Genomic DNA, 15,573 nt, shown 5'->3' on the forward strand with positions numbered 1-15,573 from the left:
CCGTCAAAATAACACATTTGTTTATAGACAGCATGCATTCAACCTTTGTGCCCTTATCGTGGAAGTTCCTCCACTGAATGTTGTCAGATGTCACAGATTTTAGTTTAAAGGGATACTTCACCCATTTGCATGAAGCTGTGTATCATTAGAAACATGGTAGTAGTGTTGAATGGTCATGAATCCAGCCCTCATTTTGCCCTGAGACGAGAAAAATATGTTTTTCTTTGCCTGGAAGTTTTCTTCATGTGATGCAAAAAGCGTCATATTGCATCACATGAAGAAAACTTTCAAGCAAAGAAAAACACATTTTTCTCGTTTCAGAGCAAAATGAGGGCTGGATTCACGACCATTCAACACTACTACCATGTTTCTAATGATACACAGCTTCATGTAAATGGGTGAAGTATCCCTTTAATAACTGGGTTTATGTATGGGTCGATATTTGATTCCTTTTACATTTGAAAAAAGAACACTTTTCTCTTTTTTTTTTTTTTTTAAATAATCTAACTGAATTACCTTCAATACTGTGAAAAGTAAAGGAGCCAAGAAGTATTTTTTTAACCTCCTAAAAAAATCTCATGATTTTAAATCTGAGGATATTCATGTTCTGAAAACCCCTGAAACATGATGAACACCTCCAAGTGTTATTCTTCAATTATTCAAGTCTTAATAGAAGCAAAGAAAACATCCCCTCTTACCAGAGGTGTTATGTTATTACAGTTTCAAATAAAATGACTACATTCTGATCGAAATAATGACATGGCCTATTTCCAGCACATTCTGCCCACTTGTAGTACAGAATCTGGCTCTTTAAAGTATATACTGAAACTTCTCACTCAAGTTCACCAAACAGTCTCAAAATTCAGTGAAATGTAGGTTAAAACTTGAGCAACGACTGGTCGATAAAAGACGCAGTCTGTGGTGTCACACTGTTGGCACCTCTGCTCTCCATCTGTCAGGATAAGTGTTTCTGGGCATACGCGTTATGCTGATGCCACCAGCTGACCTTGACACATCTTAGCCCGTGCTGGACTCAAGTCTCTGTCCACTTTTCCCGTCTGACTTCACCTTTTAAGACAACTGTTTAGCTTTCACAAAAAGAGGCCAAAGTGAGAGAGTGCAGAGCATACACTCGCACAAAGTAAAAAAGACAGCCTTTGTATTTTCATGAAATATAGCATAACATGTTGCGAATCAGAAAATCTTTGGAACCAAGCGCACGACTCAGAGACAGAGGAACGTTTAACAAATAACAATTTATTAACACGTGACACGGGGTGAAATATTTGTGCAAAACAATAATCAATGTGACTCTAGCGCAACCTAATAACCCTAAACCTAAACACGCGTGACGATGAGACAGATCGGACACACGAGACGAACAGGGGAAGACGGAGTCGCAGGGAGGACGGGAACGGGAACTACGGAGAAGGAGAAAATGCGAGAGGTTAACAAACACGAGTAAATACAAATATCCAATAAAGTACGAGGAGCAAGCGCAAACACTGGAGAACAAACCCATGGAGATGAGACAATAATCTGGCGCTGGCTTCCTGCAAGGAGCCAGCTTAAATAGCCTGATGATGATGATTGGTGAACACCTGTGACCGCAGCTGAACCTGATTGAATAATTAGTGAGGAAAGGGGAGACACGAGGGAATGACAGACAGAGAAAACACAACAATACAGCACGTGGAAAACACCAAACATGACACAACACATGACTTTTAATGGCAATACAACCATTACCGTAAATTCCGTACTATTGAGCGCACCTGGATATAAGCCGCAGCGGCTAAAAATAAGTAAATAAATGTATTTGTACATATATAAGCCGCACTTGATTATAAGCCGCAGGTGTCCACGCTATAACAAGAGCTATTTACACAGACGTAGGCTACCGGTAACATCCGCAAATACTGTAGCGTCCGTACGGACGTTAAAGGACGACGAGAGCGTTCAAATAATAACTTTTAACTAGACAATTCCAGCAGAAATTGTGAGGGTGGTTGCCGTCTGTGTACGTGTTTCTGAGTTATACTGCAGTAAAACTGTTTAACTGTAGTCAGCTAACAGCTAAAACAGAACTCTGTCCCAATGCTATGGTCCCACTCAAATGATGATGTCATCACTCTATCTGTGAACACCTGCTGCTCACTGATTGGTTGACATTCAGCTTTGATCTGCCAGAGTGCCAGAACATTCTATCAATGTATTTGAATGGGCTTACCACTGCTCGCAAAACCTCAAATATCTTAAAAACTAAACATGGTATCACCAATCTGTTTGGACTGTGAGCGACAGCACAAATAGGCACACGTTTTGATATATTTTAGGTGTATTTAACATTCAGACTGAGATCACAGTGGCGATTTTAAAACATGAGTGAAAATTGTGAAATTCTGGACATCACTAGAGTGAGAGCCCAATGTGTGTGTATGTGGTGCGTGACTGTCAAACAAATTCCTCTCCTGGGAGACTGAAACATTTTATGTTTTTACTTTTTGCTTTATGAGTGAGAGGACACTCAGAGCTTTATTTTGATGTATTTTGTTTATATATGTGAGCAACAATGACTTCAGGATGGCGATTTACAAATATGCTTCCAAAACTGAAGTTTTTGGCAGTTACACTCTAGGATTTCAAATTTTGCCATTCATTTTCAATGGGGCAATTTTTTGTCGTTTAAACTCGATTTGTGTCCACACCGTGTGTCCGAGGTTTCCACAAAGTAATAGCACACTTTTTGGGGCCGAGCCGGTCGTTTTGATACCTTTCTTGTGTGTGTGGCGCAAACGCTGTGGGAGGAGTAGCGCGGCCCGTTTTTAGGATATAATAATAATAATATTAACAATTGTAGTAGTGTGGTTTGCCTTTCAGGCAACCACCCTAATAACCCGATCACTGTCGGCCGTGACCACGCCGTTTACAGCAGAGAGCAACACATAACTTGCCGTAACAATCCAACTCTCTCCCCCAGCGTTCTCTCATACAGCCACTCAACACGTTCTCGCTGGTGCATTCACTGACTCTCCACACAATCGGAATTATGAACACATTATCAACTACTGACTTTGCAACATGAACCGTTACAATACGAAGCCTAGCCGACGGTGTCTGTAACACGGCTGATGAAAAAGATGACCGTAATATATTTCACAAGAAAAAGTCCATCCATTCACTGCCTCAGAATGACTTCATTACTCACTTCCTCAGTCTCTGTTGTCGCTGTCAGTGTCATCTTAACGTGCAGCAGCTCTGTTAGCTTCTTTGACAGCCAGGTCGATCGCCTTTAACTTGAAAGCTGCATCATATGTATTTCTCCGTGTGTTTTCCATGATGAGGGTGCGTGCATGAAGCGCAAAATGACTGATATTAAGATCCGACGTGACGAAGTCAAATGTTTTTGCGGCAGAAGCTCATTGTCCCCCATAAAAAATCCATGCATTAGCCGCACCGGAGTAGAAGCCGCAGTGCTCGAAGTGTGAGAAAAAAGTAGCGGCTTATAGTCCGGAATTTACGGTACTCATTAATCCTTTCCCCAAATGCTACCAATCCCAGCCCTCGCTCCAGTATCTACATCTATGAATAGCACAGCTCTGCCTGGGAATCCTGCCGTCCTTTTTTGGGTGACATTTATGAAAGTTTCATTGCAGCAGTATAAAACATTACACGACACACTCATGAATCATTTGTGTCATGGATCATTGGTTCAGAGCTACAGCGGGCGCTAACCGGAGACGCTTAAAAGAAGCAACTCTCCGTCTTCAGCCGGTTTCTGCGACACACACACACACTCACACACACGCACACACACACACACACACACACACGATTACAGCGATCAAACCAACAACCTGTCACACCGAATTAGATTTTTCAAATGAATGATCATGATTTGCTTGTGTGCCTTTGTGAGTGACATTTATTTAACAGCCAGCGTGTATGTGTCCAGTAGAAAGCGTAAATGTGATCCCCCTGTGAGGACTTTTTGATGGATTTATGTTTTTCCATAAGAAGATGGAGGTTAAGCATGTGTAGTAGCCCGGTCAAAGTTCAGGAAATGAATGAATCTACTCTCAGTTTGAACATCACAGGGACATGACCTTGCACCATGGAAGCAGCCTTGTGCTAATTTTTCTCCAACTTCCACGGCACAGGGTGGGTTTGAAAACTGTTGCACGGAGGAATGACTACCAGATAACTCTTACTATTCACAATCTTTCATGCTTCTTTTTTTGTCACGTGACAACTTTTATTCATTGCAGTGTTTGTGGTTTCTTTTCCTCACTCTTCTGTCTCTCAGCTTCTCGTTGTTGTCGTTTGTTTTGCTCCTATTTTGGTTTCGCTTCTATTTGGAGTTCTGCATCGTGTTTGTTTTTTCACGTTTGTCTGGTTGTTGTGCTTCTCTTTTTACTGTTTTTTCTTTTTCTTTTTACTGGTTGACCCTCAAAGTTAGCTTTTCTTCCCTGCGTGCTTTGATATGCTTCCTTAGTTGTTTCGTGTTTCTCTGTTTTTACTTGACTTGTGTCTTTTTTGGTCATTTTGCTTCATATTTGGGTGGTTTTTCAATCAATTGTTTTGGTTTTCTCCGTGTTTGTTTTGCATCCCTTCAGTGCGTGTTGCCGCTCCCGTGTAGTCATTTTTTAATCTCTTTGCATTTTTGCATCCCTTCAAAGTTATTTTGCGTCCCTGTTTGTAGTTCTGCATCCCCTACAGTTTGTTGTAACTTCTTGTGATGTTGTATCGTTACTCAGCTCCTATTTTACTTGTTGTGCTTCACATTCTAGTTTTGCATCTTTTGATCTTGTATTGATTCTATTTATTTATCATGAGCATTTCTTTGATTTCTTAGTGGTCATTCGGTTGACTTATAATCAAGAAATATCTACTTCCTACCTTCATACAGAATGGAATGAAATACCTCAACATACATCAGTGCTGAAAGGATAAAAGTCTGAAATTCTCAAACATTTTGGAGTTACATTTCCAGCAGCAGTGAAGAGCGTCAGTATTACCGTGAATGAGACAAAAAGCATCAGCTGTGAATGAAAGGAAAAGAAAAATCTCCCTCATTGCTGAACTTTGTCCTCTCCAACACTGTCTGATCTGTATCTGCTGCTCTGCCGAGAGTAAAGCCTGCGAGGGAAACGTTTAAGGGGAAACTACGAGATTCCATTAAGATTGTTGGCCTCCAAACTGCATCCCCAACGCCTTTTTACATGACTGGAATCGAGTGCTCTTTACACACAATAACTTTCCCATTCAAGTGTGTGATGACCTAAAATGGTGGTGTTAAGTTTTTTTTCCAAGGTAAAAGGTATAAACACAGAAAAGGGCAAAAGAGTGATGCTAAATGCAGTAAAACAAAAATTGGACAAATAGCTCAAAAATATGTCTGTAATTCTTCAGTTCTTCTTGTGCACAAAATGTGACACTTATAGAAGGAGTTAAAACAGACAAACCTGCATTGTTTGATGCTTTACTCGGGGTCCTTAACGTCCCAGTTTGTATTCATCAGCTATTTTGCAACCATCATTATGCCAGCTCTAGATCAACAAAATAATGAAAAAATTAACAGCCTCTCGATTGAGAGCGCATATAAACCAAAGAAAATAGCTCCTGAAAGCTGAAGAATAACTTCATTATAATTCACTAATGTATGTGTATTTCTATGGTGGTTCTGGTGTTGCAAACCAAACCTTCAAGCCTGTGAAAGAAAAGGAGGTTTTGTCCATTACAGTAATTCACTCAGCGAGTAGATAAGCCCTTTAAGACTCTTGCAGTACTTGTGTACATTGCTGCTGTGTGTGATGATATATTTCATCTAATGTTGACAGTTGGCTGGAAGAACAAGACACTGACCTCTAACCACGGCTTCAGGCCTCTGTGCGCGCTCATATCTGCTCCACTGCGGTGTCCTTCAGTGAGACAACAAGGGCCTCTGAAGCTCACCGTGACCTTTTGACCTCTCCGAGGAGGCACGCAAACACAAGGAGAATCTCGTTCTTCCTTAGGATGGAAACATAGGACAGTATGAGACTTTCGTTGTCAATGCAGTGAGATGCATATCTGCAGAGAGCTTATCAGAGAGCTCGGGTTGTGGATGCAGATGATGCAACTTTTTTAGTTGTTCAACCTCAGGTTTGAAACAGAATTTACGGTCAGGGATTAAGGGAAAACACATGCAAAATAATGACACCCATTTTGTTTGGAAATAGACTCAAACTCCTTGCTTACATGCTTGAATGATGTGTTAATAATATCCGTAAGTGGCTGTGACCCTGGCCTTTAATATTTCAGTGTTGTGATGATAAATGCATGCTAACTACTGTAAAGCACTGCCTGTGAGGCTAAGTGCAGGGCAAAGAGGTGCAAAAAGTCCTGTATCTGTTTTTTTTTATTGTTGTTTTCTCCTTTTATATATGGAGGACTCCTGCTTCCTTGTTTGTCTTTTTTTATTGTTTGACCTGAGCAAATGTAAGATACAAGAAAATATGATCACTTTAGCCACTCAAATGCTTCACTGAAAGAAGCACAGGTGTATCAATGAGAATAGCTAAGATGCTAACAGGGTCTTAATTGACAACTGCCACTTAAAAAACGTTTTTCTTCACAGGTCTTGTGGAGCTGATCAGAGAAAAGTGGACTTGTGGATTTGAGGTAATTGGGGCAACTTTCTCTGTAACACACGCGAAACAAGCCAAGTCATTACACAGTCACATTTTAAATCACACTCACACCTCACCCACAGTGTTTAAAAAAGTCTCATCATGTCCTGCAGCTTAAAGCTCTTTCTCCCCAGCTCAGGCAGCTTCATGTTTGGCTCACCGTGTGGAGTTTTCTGCTCTCGGTCTTGAGCCAAATAAGGCTTTAGTTGCACACAGTTTGGATCAGATCTGTAGTCCTGAGATGAGATACGTCCAAATTGACATCATTGTGAATTTACCATTTAATGCGCCTGTACAGAAAACAACACATCTCCAAAACAGCAAGTATGACGACTAGAGCGCGTCTTAAATCTCCGTCTTACAAGATTATATTTCATGATTTTCCTCAGTTGGTTTTGCTCTGTTGGCCGTCGTCTTCACATGTGTGTTTTGGCTCTCGCTTGTGTCATCGGCAAAGAAATCTGCTTGGCAAGTTTTGGGGCAACTCATTTTTGCTGCACCAGCTGGCTGCGTACAGGAGTTGGCCCGGGTAGCTGATAATCGCCGTCGACTTCACAGATCACAACATGGGAAAGCCTGGATATTTGTTTGTTGCCCAACAAATTTCACAATTAACAGTCAGAATATCTAATCTGCGGGGATTAACCTTTGTAAATATTGAAAATGAGATAATGGCTTAATAATTCTCTCTGCTGGCACCAAACATTGGATAGCGTGAGCAGGGGAAGATGAAGACTAACAGCAACAGCCTTTCATGAAAACCTTCACAGTGAGGCGCACGTCTGTGGATGGATTAGACATTGGGGGGCAAGAGAGAGAGAGAGAGAGAGAGAGAAAGAGTGACAGGTTGGATTCAAACCAGTGCCGCCCGCTTTGAGGAAAAGAGCCTCTGTAACCACTCAGCTATTGGCAGGCCGAAAATTTCTATTTTTTTTTTTTTTTTTTTAAAGATTTGTTTTGGGCCTTTTTGCCTTTAATGATAGAGGGAGGAAAGTGGATAGAGTCGGAAAGGGGGGAGAGAGTGGGGAGAGACATGCGGGAGATGGGCCACAGGCCGGACGCGAACCCAGGCCGCCCGCGCGCGAGGACTGAGCCTCAATACATGGGGTCGCGCGCACTGCCGCTGCGCCACCGGCGACCCCGAAAATTTCTATTTTAAGATAAAACATAAAAAAGTGAGAACATAAGAAGCGTTTCACACCAGTTCGGGCTTTGAGACAGCACATGAACCCTCGTCCTACACATTCCCAGCAGCAGTGTGTAGTAGACTTGTGGCATTATAAAGGTAATCTCAAATCAGATATTAAATCTATATCTGTATGTACAGTAAAGTTATTCTGACTTTGAGCATTGTAAATTCATATTTGTTGCTGACATGGAGGCGGAAAGGGAGACTCAGAGTTCACTCTTCAGGGTTGATGATGGCAGCAGTACAGCAGCCTTCCTCTCAGACTGTTACACATTCATCCACGACATCAAGAGTTTAGGATTCCTTCTGTGTCCAATTAAGATATGACTTCGATGTCCAGTAAAGACAGAGGCTGTAAATGATGATGATTTCCATTTTTTTTTATGGATTATTTTCTCCTCTAGTCAACTGATTGTATGATTTGTGAATTATCCTTTTGACACCAGAACCGTGCATGTGACACTGGACTTATTCAGAATGAACTAGACAAATCAATCAAGAGGTGATTGATTGGTTGCACAGCTCTGGAGGCAGAGTGTGCTGTATTTGTCTCCTCCTGCTGGGCTTCATGTCCTTGTCTTGTCCAGTCAAACCCTGAAGCCAGAAATTGGCCACCAAACTAAAAAAACAAAACAAAAACAAAACATGACAGACATTCTGCGCTGTGATATCATTGTTTCACTATACTTAGTGATGACAGCGTTTCATGGTGCGTTTATGGCTAGTAACAGCTTAAATCAAGCCTTTGTTAATTCGCCAATAACTGTCTACTGTCCCGTTCAAGTCTGCTTATAAATGTAGGGCTTCCGACATAAACAGGCAGCCTGTACATTTCTCATCACTGCGTACTTCAGAAAGCCAATTACTAGCAAATAAATGTAATTACTGCGAGACAGGGATGGTGTATAAGTGGATTAATGACAAGAATTGTGAAACACTTTGTTCTATTTAAGAAGAAAATTGCGATATAAGTGCCCCTATTTACCATGCAGCTCAGGACAGGATGCTGCTGCTGCATCCCAGCACAAGAAAAACCTATGCTGAGTTAATCCTGCATAACGAGGACAAAGTTCAAACTGAATCGAAATGTAAGTTAGCTGCAGACGGAGAGTTTTGTCAGTAAGTTTGGATGAGTTAGAGGTGGAGGTGGATGGCTGATCCTGAGAGTCCTCACTTGCCCTGAAGCAAGACATCAGAGTAGATCTTGTGACAGCATTATGCAGCATGTAGGAGGAACAGCAGCAGCAGGGTTCATCTCTGGTAAACATTTGAAATCCCTCCCTTGTTTTCTTTCTACCTCTCATTTCATTTCATCCTGCAAACTGCGGAGTACATATTTGCTTTTAGATGCTCAAGGCGAGTTACGTAATCTGCAGGGAGAACTTTGTGCCTCGTTTGTGTGAGTTTGAATGAAAGCCATTTGTTATGCACAGCGCTTTGTGACTCTCAAACAGCATCCTAAGCTGTGATATTAGATTTGGTTAAAGTTGCTCCCCCAGTCGCTCTTCAATGCCGTGTTGCTTAAATCATTACCTGACTTTCAGTCATTCAAAGGCTGAAAGTGTGTGCGGTCGCTCCCTCTGTGTGGTTTTTTTTTCTCCCTTTTATTCTTCCTCACTGTGAATCAAAGACACAACATTAACACATTGTGGTTACACAAAAACTGAACACAATTAAAACTGAATTTGTAATAAAGAAGCAGCAGCATCCAGTATCACTTAGCCTTATTACACATGCACAGTCTTCACAGTAATAATTAAAACTGTTTGAGAAAATGACAGGCGATGTTGCTGGTGACTTATTTCCATGTTGATTAAACGGAAATTTTAATTCACGCTAATCAAAGGAGATGAAAATATTCCGAAAAAAAGTCATTATTGAGCACAATTTATTTCAGTCTAGGGAAACCCTGTCGTCGTGATTAGCTGTATTATCTTTTCTGAAGTGATGTCACATTGTTGGACATGTGTGGCTTATGTTAGCAATGGCAGCAGCGTCCCCCTCGCAGGTTAACTGAACATGCCTATGCTTAGTGTTGTTACACATTGAACTGTCCGATACGTCTGTTTAACCTGATGCAGCCTGAATACAACTATACAGCTCTCCGCCTGACCATGTAGATTTATAAGGATCTATCCGACCTCATAAAATCCAGATGAGTTAAAAAAAAGGTCATCCCATGTACAGTGGTACCAACAAAGAGATGAACTTTTGAAGCCAAATATGTATTTGTCTATTTTTGCTGTAAAAATTGTCATTTTAAACTAGATGGGGATTTCTTGACTTTTGCAGCGAGCCTCAAGTGGACACTCATGGAACTACAATTCTTTTACAATCGCTCCATTTTATAGCAACAAGATTGCCTCTTTTTTTTGGGGGGGAGGTGGAAGTATTATTGTTGGGGCCTTTTTGCCTTTACGTGATAGGACAGCTAAAGAGAGGAAGGAAATGTTGAAAGATAGGGGATTACATGCATCAAAGGGCAAGGCCACTGCAATGAGGATTAGCTTCTGTACGTCGAGTTCGGCTATCAGGCGCCCCCAACATTTCCTCTTTGTACCCATCTGTACTGGTTCTTAATTCCCCCATGCTTGTGTGAGGAACACTGAACCATCTGTTAGCAAACTAAGGATTACTTTCAAAATTAGTTGCAAAAGTTTTATGGATGAAATAGCACAGATTCAGATTTAGATTCTGACGACTTCATTGGTCCCAGAAGGGCCATTCAGCCTCACAGTCTAGCAAGTCACTAAAAGAAGCCAGGATAATGTGAAAGAAACAAGCACAGTTCACAATTTTTCACATGCCTGTTCAATTAAGGTCCCCAAATGAGAAGGCAGTTCGAAGTAATTATGAATAAATAAAGTGAAACCGTTTACTGCTACATTTATTTAATGAAGAAACATTTAAAAAAATAGAAATATTGGATCTTTAGTTATATGAAATTGAGAACATTTCAAACACTGGAACTAGTAATTGACGCATGCTAGTTAGGAATTATACCACAGCTCAGTGTCACTGTTTACAACCAGAGGTCTCATTGTTTGAGAAGTTCCACTGCTGCACAGTCTCAGGGACTTCTGTTTGCACTCAAATCTACCATCTTCTCACATTGCATGTCACATGTTTTGCCCTGATCACGTACATATTCATGCAGCTCCTTCATTTCCATAACATCAAGCTGAGTTTCCCACCAAATCTGACAGAGGCACTCTTCTGCAAATAGCTCTTGTTTTATGGTAATAGAGCTCATTACTTTGCATTGATTGGTAGAATAGTTCCAAAACTGCAAAATGCAAGCAAGCCTTTCTCTTCAAGTGGTTTATTAGGGCTGATTTTTTCTGAATGTACAAAAAGCCACGTGATGATTTCACTCACTAATCAGAAGCATTAGCTGCAAACACAGCGCCGTGTTTTCACTAAAGCATGCACGCTGTTACGTGTGAAAGGAAATGTACAGTAAATGGGATGAACAGATGGCAGGGTGAAGTAATCCAACCTTATAAAGCAAAGAAGCAACAAGGCAGATTCTCACATAAATCAGATGTATTTCAAAACGTATATAAAAAGCGATGTTCTACTTTATCCAATTTGAGGTAAAACAGAAGGTCGCATTTACTTCTTGTTTCAGGCGTTAATGAAGCACAAATCCGCCGGAAAAAACTCTGATAGCACAGAATATAGAGGACTTTTAACATCTTTTATACACAATCTGTGCCTTTCAAAAATGATTTCTCAAACATAATGCAAAGAAAGTTTAACATTTTTGAAACTATAAACGTAATGTGCTTTAAATAGAAGTCTTGTTAGCTTAGCTTAAAACCCCAAGACCAGGAGGAAACCACTTGATTAAAGCCTGACATGCTGTGATTTATCTGTTTACATGTTGTGGTTTATTTGTGTGCACTGGATCAGAAGGAATTTCCAGACCGGGCGTTCTGTGTTGCATTTCTGATGTCCTCTCTGTTGATTTATTGACCTACCACACTGATGCCGCCAATCAAATATCGCTGTTTTTAAATGGCAAAGTTTCTCCAGTCAAAGTGGAAAAAGGAAAACATGAAAGTGAAAGTTCTGATGCTGTGGAGAAAGGTCGCCACAATCCTCTGACCGCTGCCGACTGGACAGATTAGTCATAACGTTCTCTGGACGGCAGCACATTAAGCTCTGCAGATGAAAATGGAAACAAGAATGATGGATGTCAATAGAATATACCAATCAAGGTACGATAGATCATTTCCTTGGAGGAAGAGAAACAGCAGATTTGGCATCCTTGACTCTGGTAACCATAGCAACTGGGACATTTGATCAATGTGAGGATGATAACTTATTTTTGTTCAAAGTGGAGAAAAATCAGCCTGATTAAGAATTGCTTCTGACACATATGGTTTGACATTCACCTTATAAATGTTTTCGAAATGTCAGAAACAGAGCCTGACACACCTTCTTTCTCTCTTTGAGAGCATTTCTGAGCTGAGAAACTGAGTGTTTTCTGAATTTAAGAGCTCATGTTTCGTTTTTTTTTAAATGCCAGATGATGCAGTCAAATGTGTTGAAAGCAGAGCAGTGCACATGTTTGTCTGAGTGTGCAGTCTGCCTACATAAAACGCTTCATGCAGGTCTGGTGGATAGAACAGGACTTGTTTTATTTAATGACGCGTGTTATGTGACAAGCTGCTGCACGATGCGTTTTGGACTTCAGTCTTCTCCTGAGATGACGTGTGCATGAGTTAATTTTGGACAAATTATGCATGAAAGTTGCATTGGAGTATGTGGTTCTTGGTTGTGGTATTCTTGAAGTCCTGCAGCTTATTCACCCAGCAAAATCTGCTGATATCTTTTTACACTTGTTACTGGGGGTCTGGACCCTCCAGTGGATCACAGATCATCCAGGCCATAAGATTCTTCCAGTGAATGTACAACCAAGTCTTGCAATGCTATTATTGGACTTTTCATTATTCCTTGCCAAACTAAAAGTGTGATTCTTACTGATATTTAATTGAAGTTGAGGTCCTTTCTGGTATTGAAAATGTTCATCTCCAATCAAGGTCGAGATGTTCCGTTTTTAAGAAAAAAAGCGCTCCACATAACGAACCCTAACCCTAAACCCCCCTTTTTATCCATCACCGTTAGCCGTTATAACTTGTGGAATCCACTCTTTAGGTTCCACTCACAATATTTTTTAACTACTCCTTTCTTTCTTTTTTTCCGAACAACAGACCCTGCAGACCCTAACATTACTCTCCCGTGATTTGTGCTGCATGTAATGACTCGTCATAATGTGTAATGATTGCTCAATTAACCAACGACATCATTCAGTTCCCAGCCTGTGGATATTTCACATCAAGTTCCAACAACAGCTTTTACACCTCAACAAACGTTAGTCAGCGTTTTATTTTACACTCAAATCTTTGTCCTTGAACTTTGACGAAGCTTTGACGAGTGGATTTTCATCAGATCAATTGCTGTTTTTCTCCAGTCATGCAGTGACCCAGTGTAATCGCTGCTTTTTCCTTTTTGCAAACTTGTCAGCCATTAAAAGTTCCACCACGTTTGAACAACAGGAGAATATTTGTCTTTTTCAGTCACACATTTGTGTAGGTTTCTGCTTCAGGTTTGAACCATTTAAAAACAGTTCCAATTTCAGGACAAGAAAGGATGTTGTTTCACCACAGTGCCACTTAATGGCTCTGAGTGGTGATGGCAAGAAAGGATTTTAATGGTCCTGTTTTACCCCTATTTAAACTGGATAACATCAACAACAAGCCTTATTGACCAAGTAGAAACAGGCCTTCAAATCAAATGCAAACTATAGTATTCTTCCTTTTACTCAAGCATCCAAATGAGCACAATTTGAGCTTTTATGCTATAAAAACATGAATCTTTGGACACAACAAGCCTTGAAGTGTCCTATTAAAGGCAAACAGCTTGCAGAAAGGGACGCTCTATGTTTGTGTGATTACTGGTTAGAGAGGCAAACACTGCACCCCTTCTGATTGGTTTAATTGAATGTGCCAGAGTGACAGCACATTCAGGGATGGTCATTTTGAAAATGATCACTGTTATCACACACTTGTTATAATTGGCAATCTGACGCGGCTGAAATTTAAATTGCAGGATTGAAAGGAGGGGTGACATTTATTCGAAATGCATACCATTCAAAGTACACATGTGGATTTTTGTTTAAGAGTGGAGCTGATGGAAACTGGTGCTATTGTGTCTTCACTTAGCTTTACCTCGGTGTAGTTTGTAAATTGACCCCCGCTCTGCACTGTGTGTTTTTCTCTTCTTCTCAATAACAAGGAGGCGGGAGGACTGTTTAGCATTTGTAATGATACGTTCAGCTCAGCTTAGTGAGAACATATACAAACTTTTCAAAGTGTTTGTAATGTGTATTTAATTGAAGTGCTCAGTTGGTAAAAAGTCCACTGTGAAGCTAAACATTATGTTATTACAAGGCTTCTGCAGTCTGAAACAGACAAAGGGAATGAGTATCATCCAAAGGTGACTTCTATTATGTTCAAAAATCCCTTTTTTGTTGACTTCTCACTCCTCCTACGTCGAGCTCAGCAAAGACACACAACAGGATGGATTGTTGTACTAAAAACACTTTGTGAAAAATAAAACATTTGGTTTGACTCTTTGAATCTTCTGTGGAAGCTTTTCAAAACAAAAGAGGTGGCTGGGTATTGTCCCTGATCCTCTTTATTAAATGTAAGGTTATTAAATCATCAGTTTGGACTGGAGAATTAAACAAAGCCAGGAACAGCTCTTCCTGTACGCTTGAATAAATGTACAAAACAGAAACGTTGACCTGACCTTTGCAGGAGTTTCTCATAGATTTAGTTATTTATTCCAGAAACTATGAAAGTTGGTGTATAAGACACACGTTTAAGACCTTTATTTTTAATTCAAGAGTCGGCTGTGTCCAATATACCCATATGAAATCCTGAGACTGTGCGCTGTCATGACCGCAAAGGACTCTGTCATTGTGTGCTGGAAGCAGTCGCTTTGTTGTACACATGCTGATCCCAGGCTGGCAGCTCCCACTTTGAAACAACTTTTCTTCTCTATTAATTTGTAATCATTCATATGTAGAAAACAATGGTATTCTGTTAAGTAAATACACTTAACAGTGTGCTGGTTTGATCAAAATGATTCCTCAGTTAAAGTGACCAGCAGAGATGGAACGAGGCTGAGAGCAGGCAGCAGGATTACAAACTCTACATGGCCTCTACAGATTTGGAGATTTTTCCTCCTTTCTCTGTGGGAGAACCTTCACAACACACTTAGTCTATTATGCCAGTGCACATATATTCTGGATTTTACTGTAGCTAAAGCATCCTGGGCTGTCTCAACAGAGTTTAAGGTTAGCTGACTTTCAGAATCTTTGAATTCCAACAAAACACATCGGTTTAACCCCTTGACGCCTGAATTTGTTTCCAAGTATTAAAACATTTTTTACATGTGTTTCTGCTTTCAGGTAGATGCTAAATTAAGTTGAGAAAGTTAATTTGACAATAGAACATAAAATAGATATTACATAAAAAATAGCTGTCAATGTCAAATGCCCTGTCAAAGCTCTTTGCAGTCTCTTGTCTTTCTCTGACATGTGGTGAACATGCAGTTATCTTGTTTTATTTATGCAAAAAAAAAAGAAGAAAAAACATAGTAAAGTTTGGGAAAAACGTTGAGAGGTTGGTTTAAATTATT

The 15,573-nt window shown here is 40.3% G+C and overlaps 1 protein-coding gene across 1 annotated transcript in view; it reads left to right on the forward strand.

Annotated features, from left to right (window-relative positions):
• Nucleotides 1-15,573, forward strand: part of LOC306818475 (neural cell adhesion molecule 2-like) — a 363,832-nt gene that overhangs the window by 38,114 nt on the left and 310,145 nt on the right. Inside the window, exon 5 of the mRNA XM_079336086.1 lies at nt 6,620-6,663. The gene's annotated coding sequence lies outside the window, so the exon portion shown is untranslated. The remainder of the gene's footprint in view (nt 1-6,619; nt 6,664-15,573) is intronic.

This window comes from Symphodus melops (assembly GCF_947650265.1).
Source record: "Symphodus melops genome assembly, chromosome: 23".
Classification (NCBI taxonomy): Eukaryota; Metazoa; Chordata; class Actinopteri; order Labriformes; family Labridae; genus Symphodus; species Symphodus melops.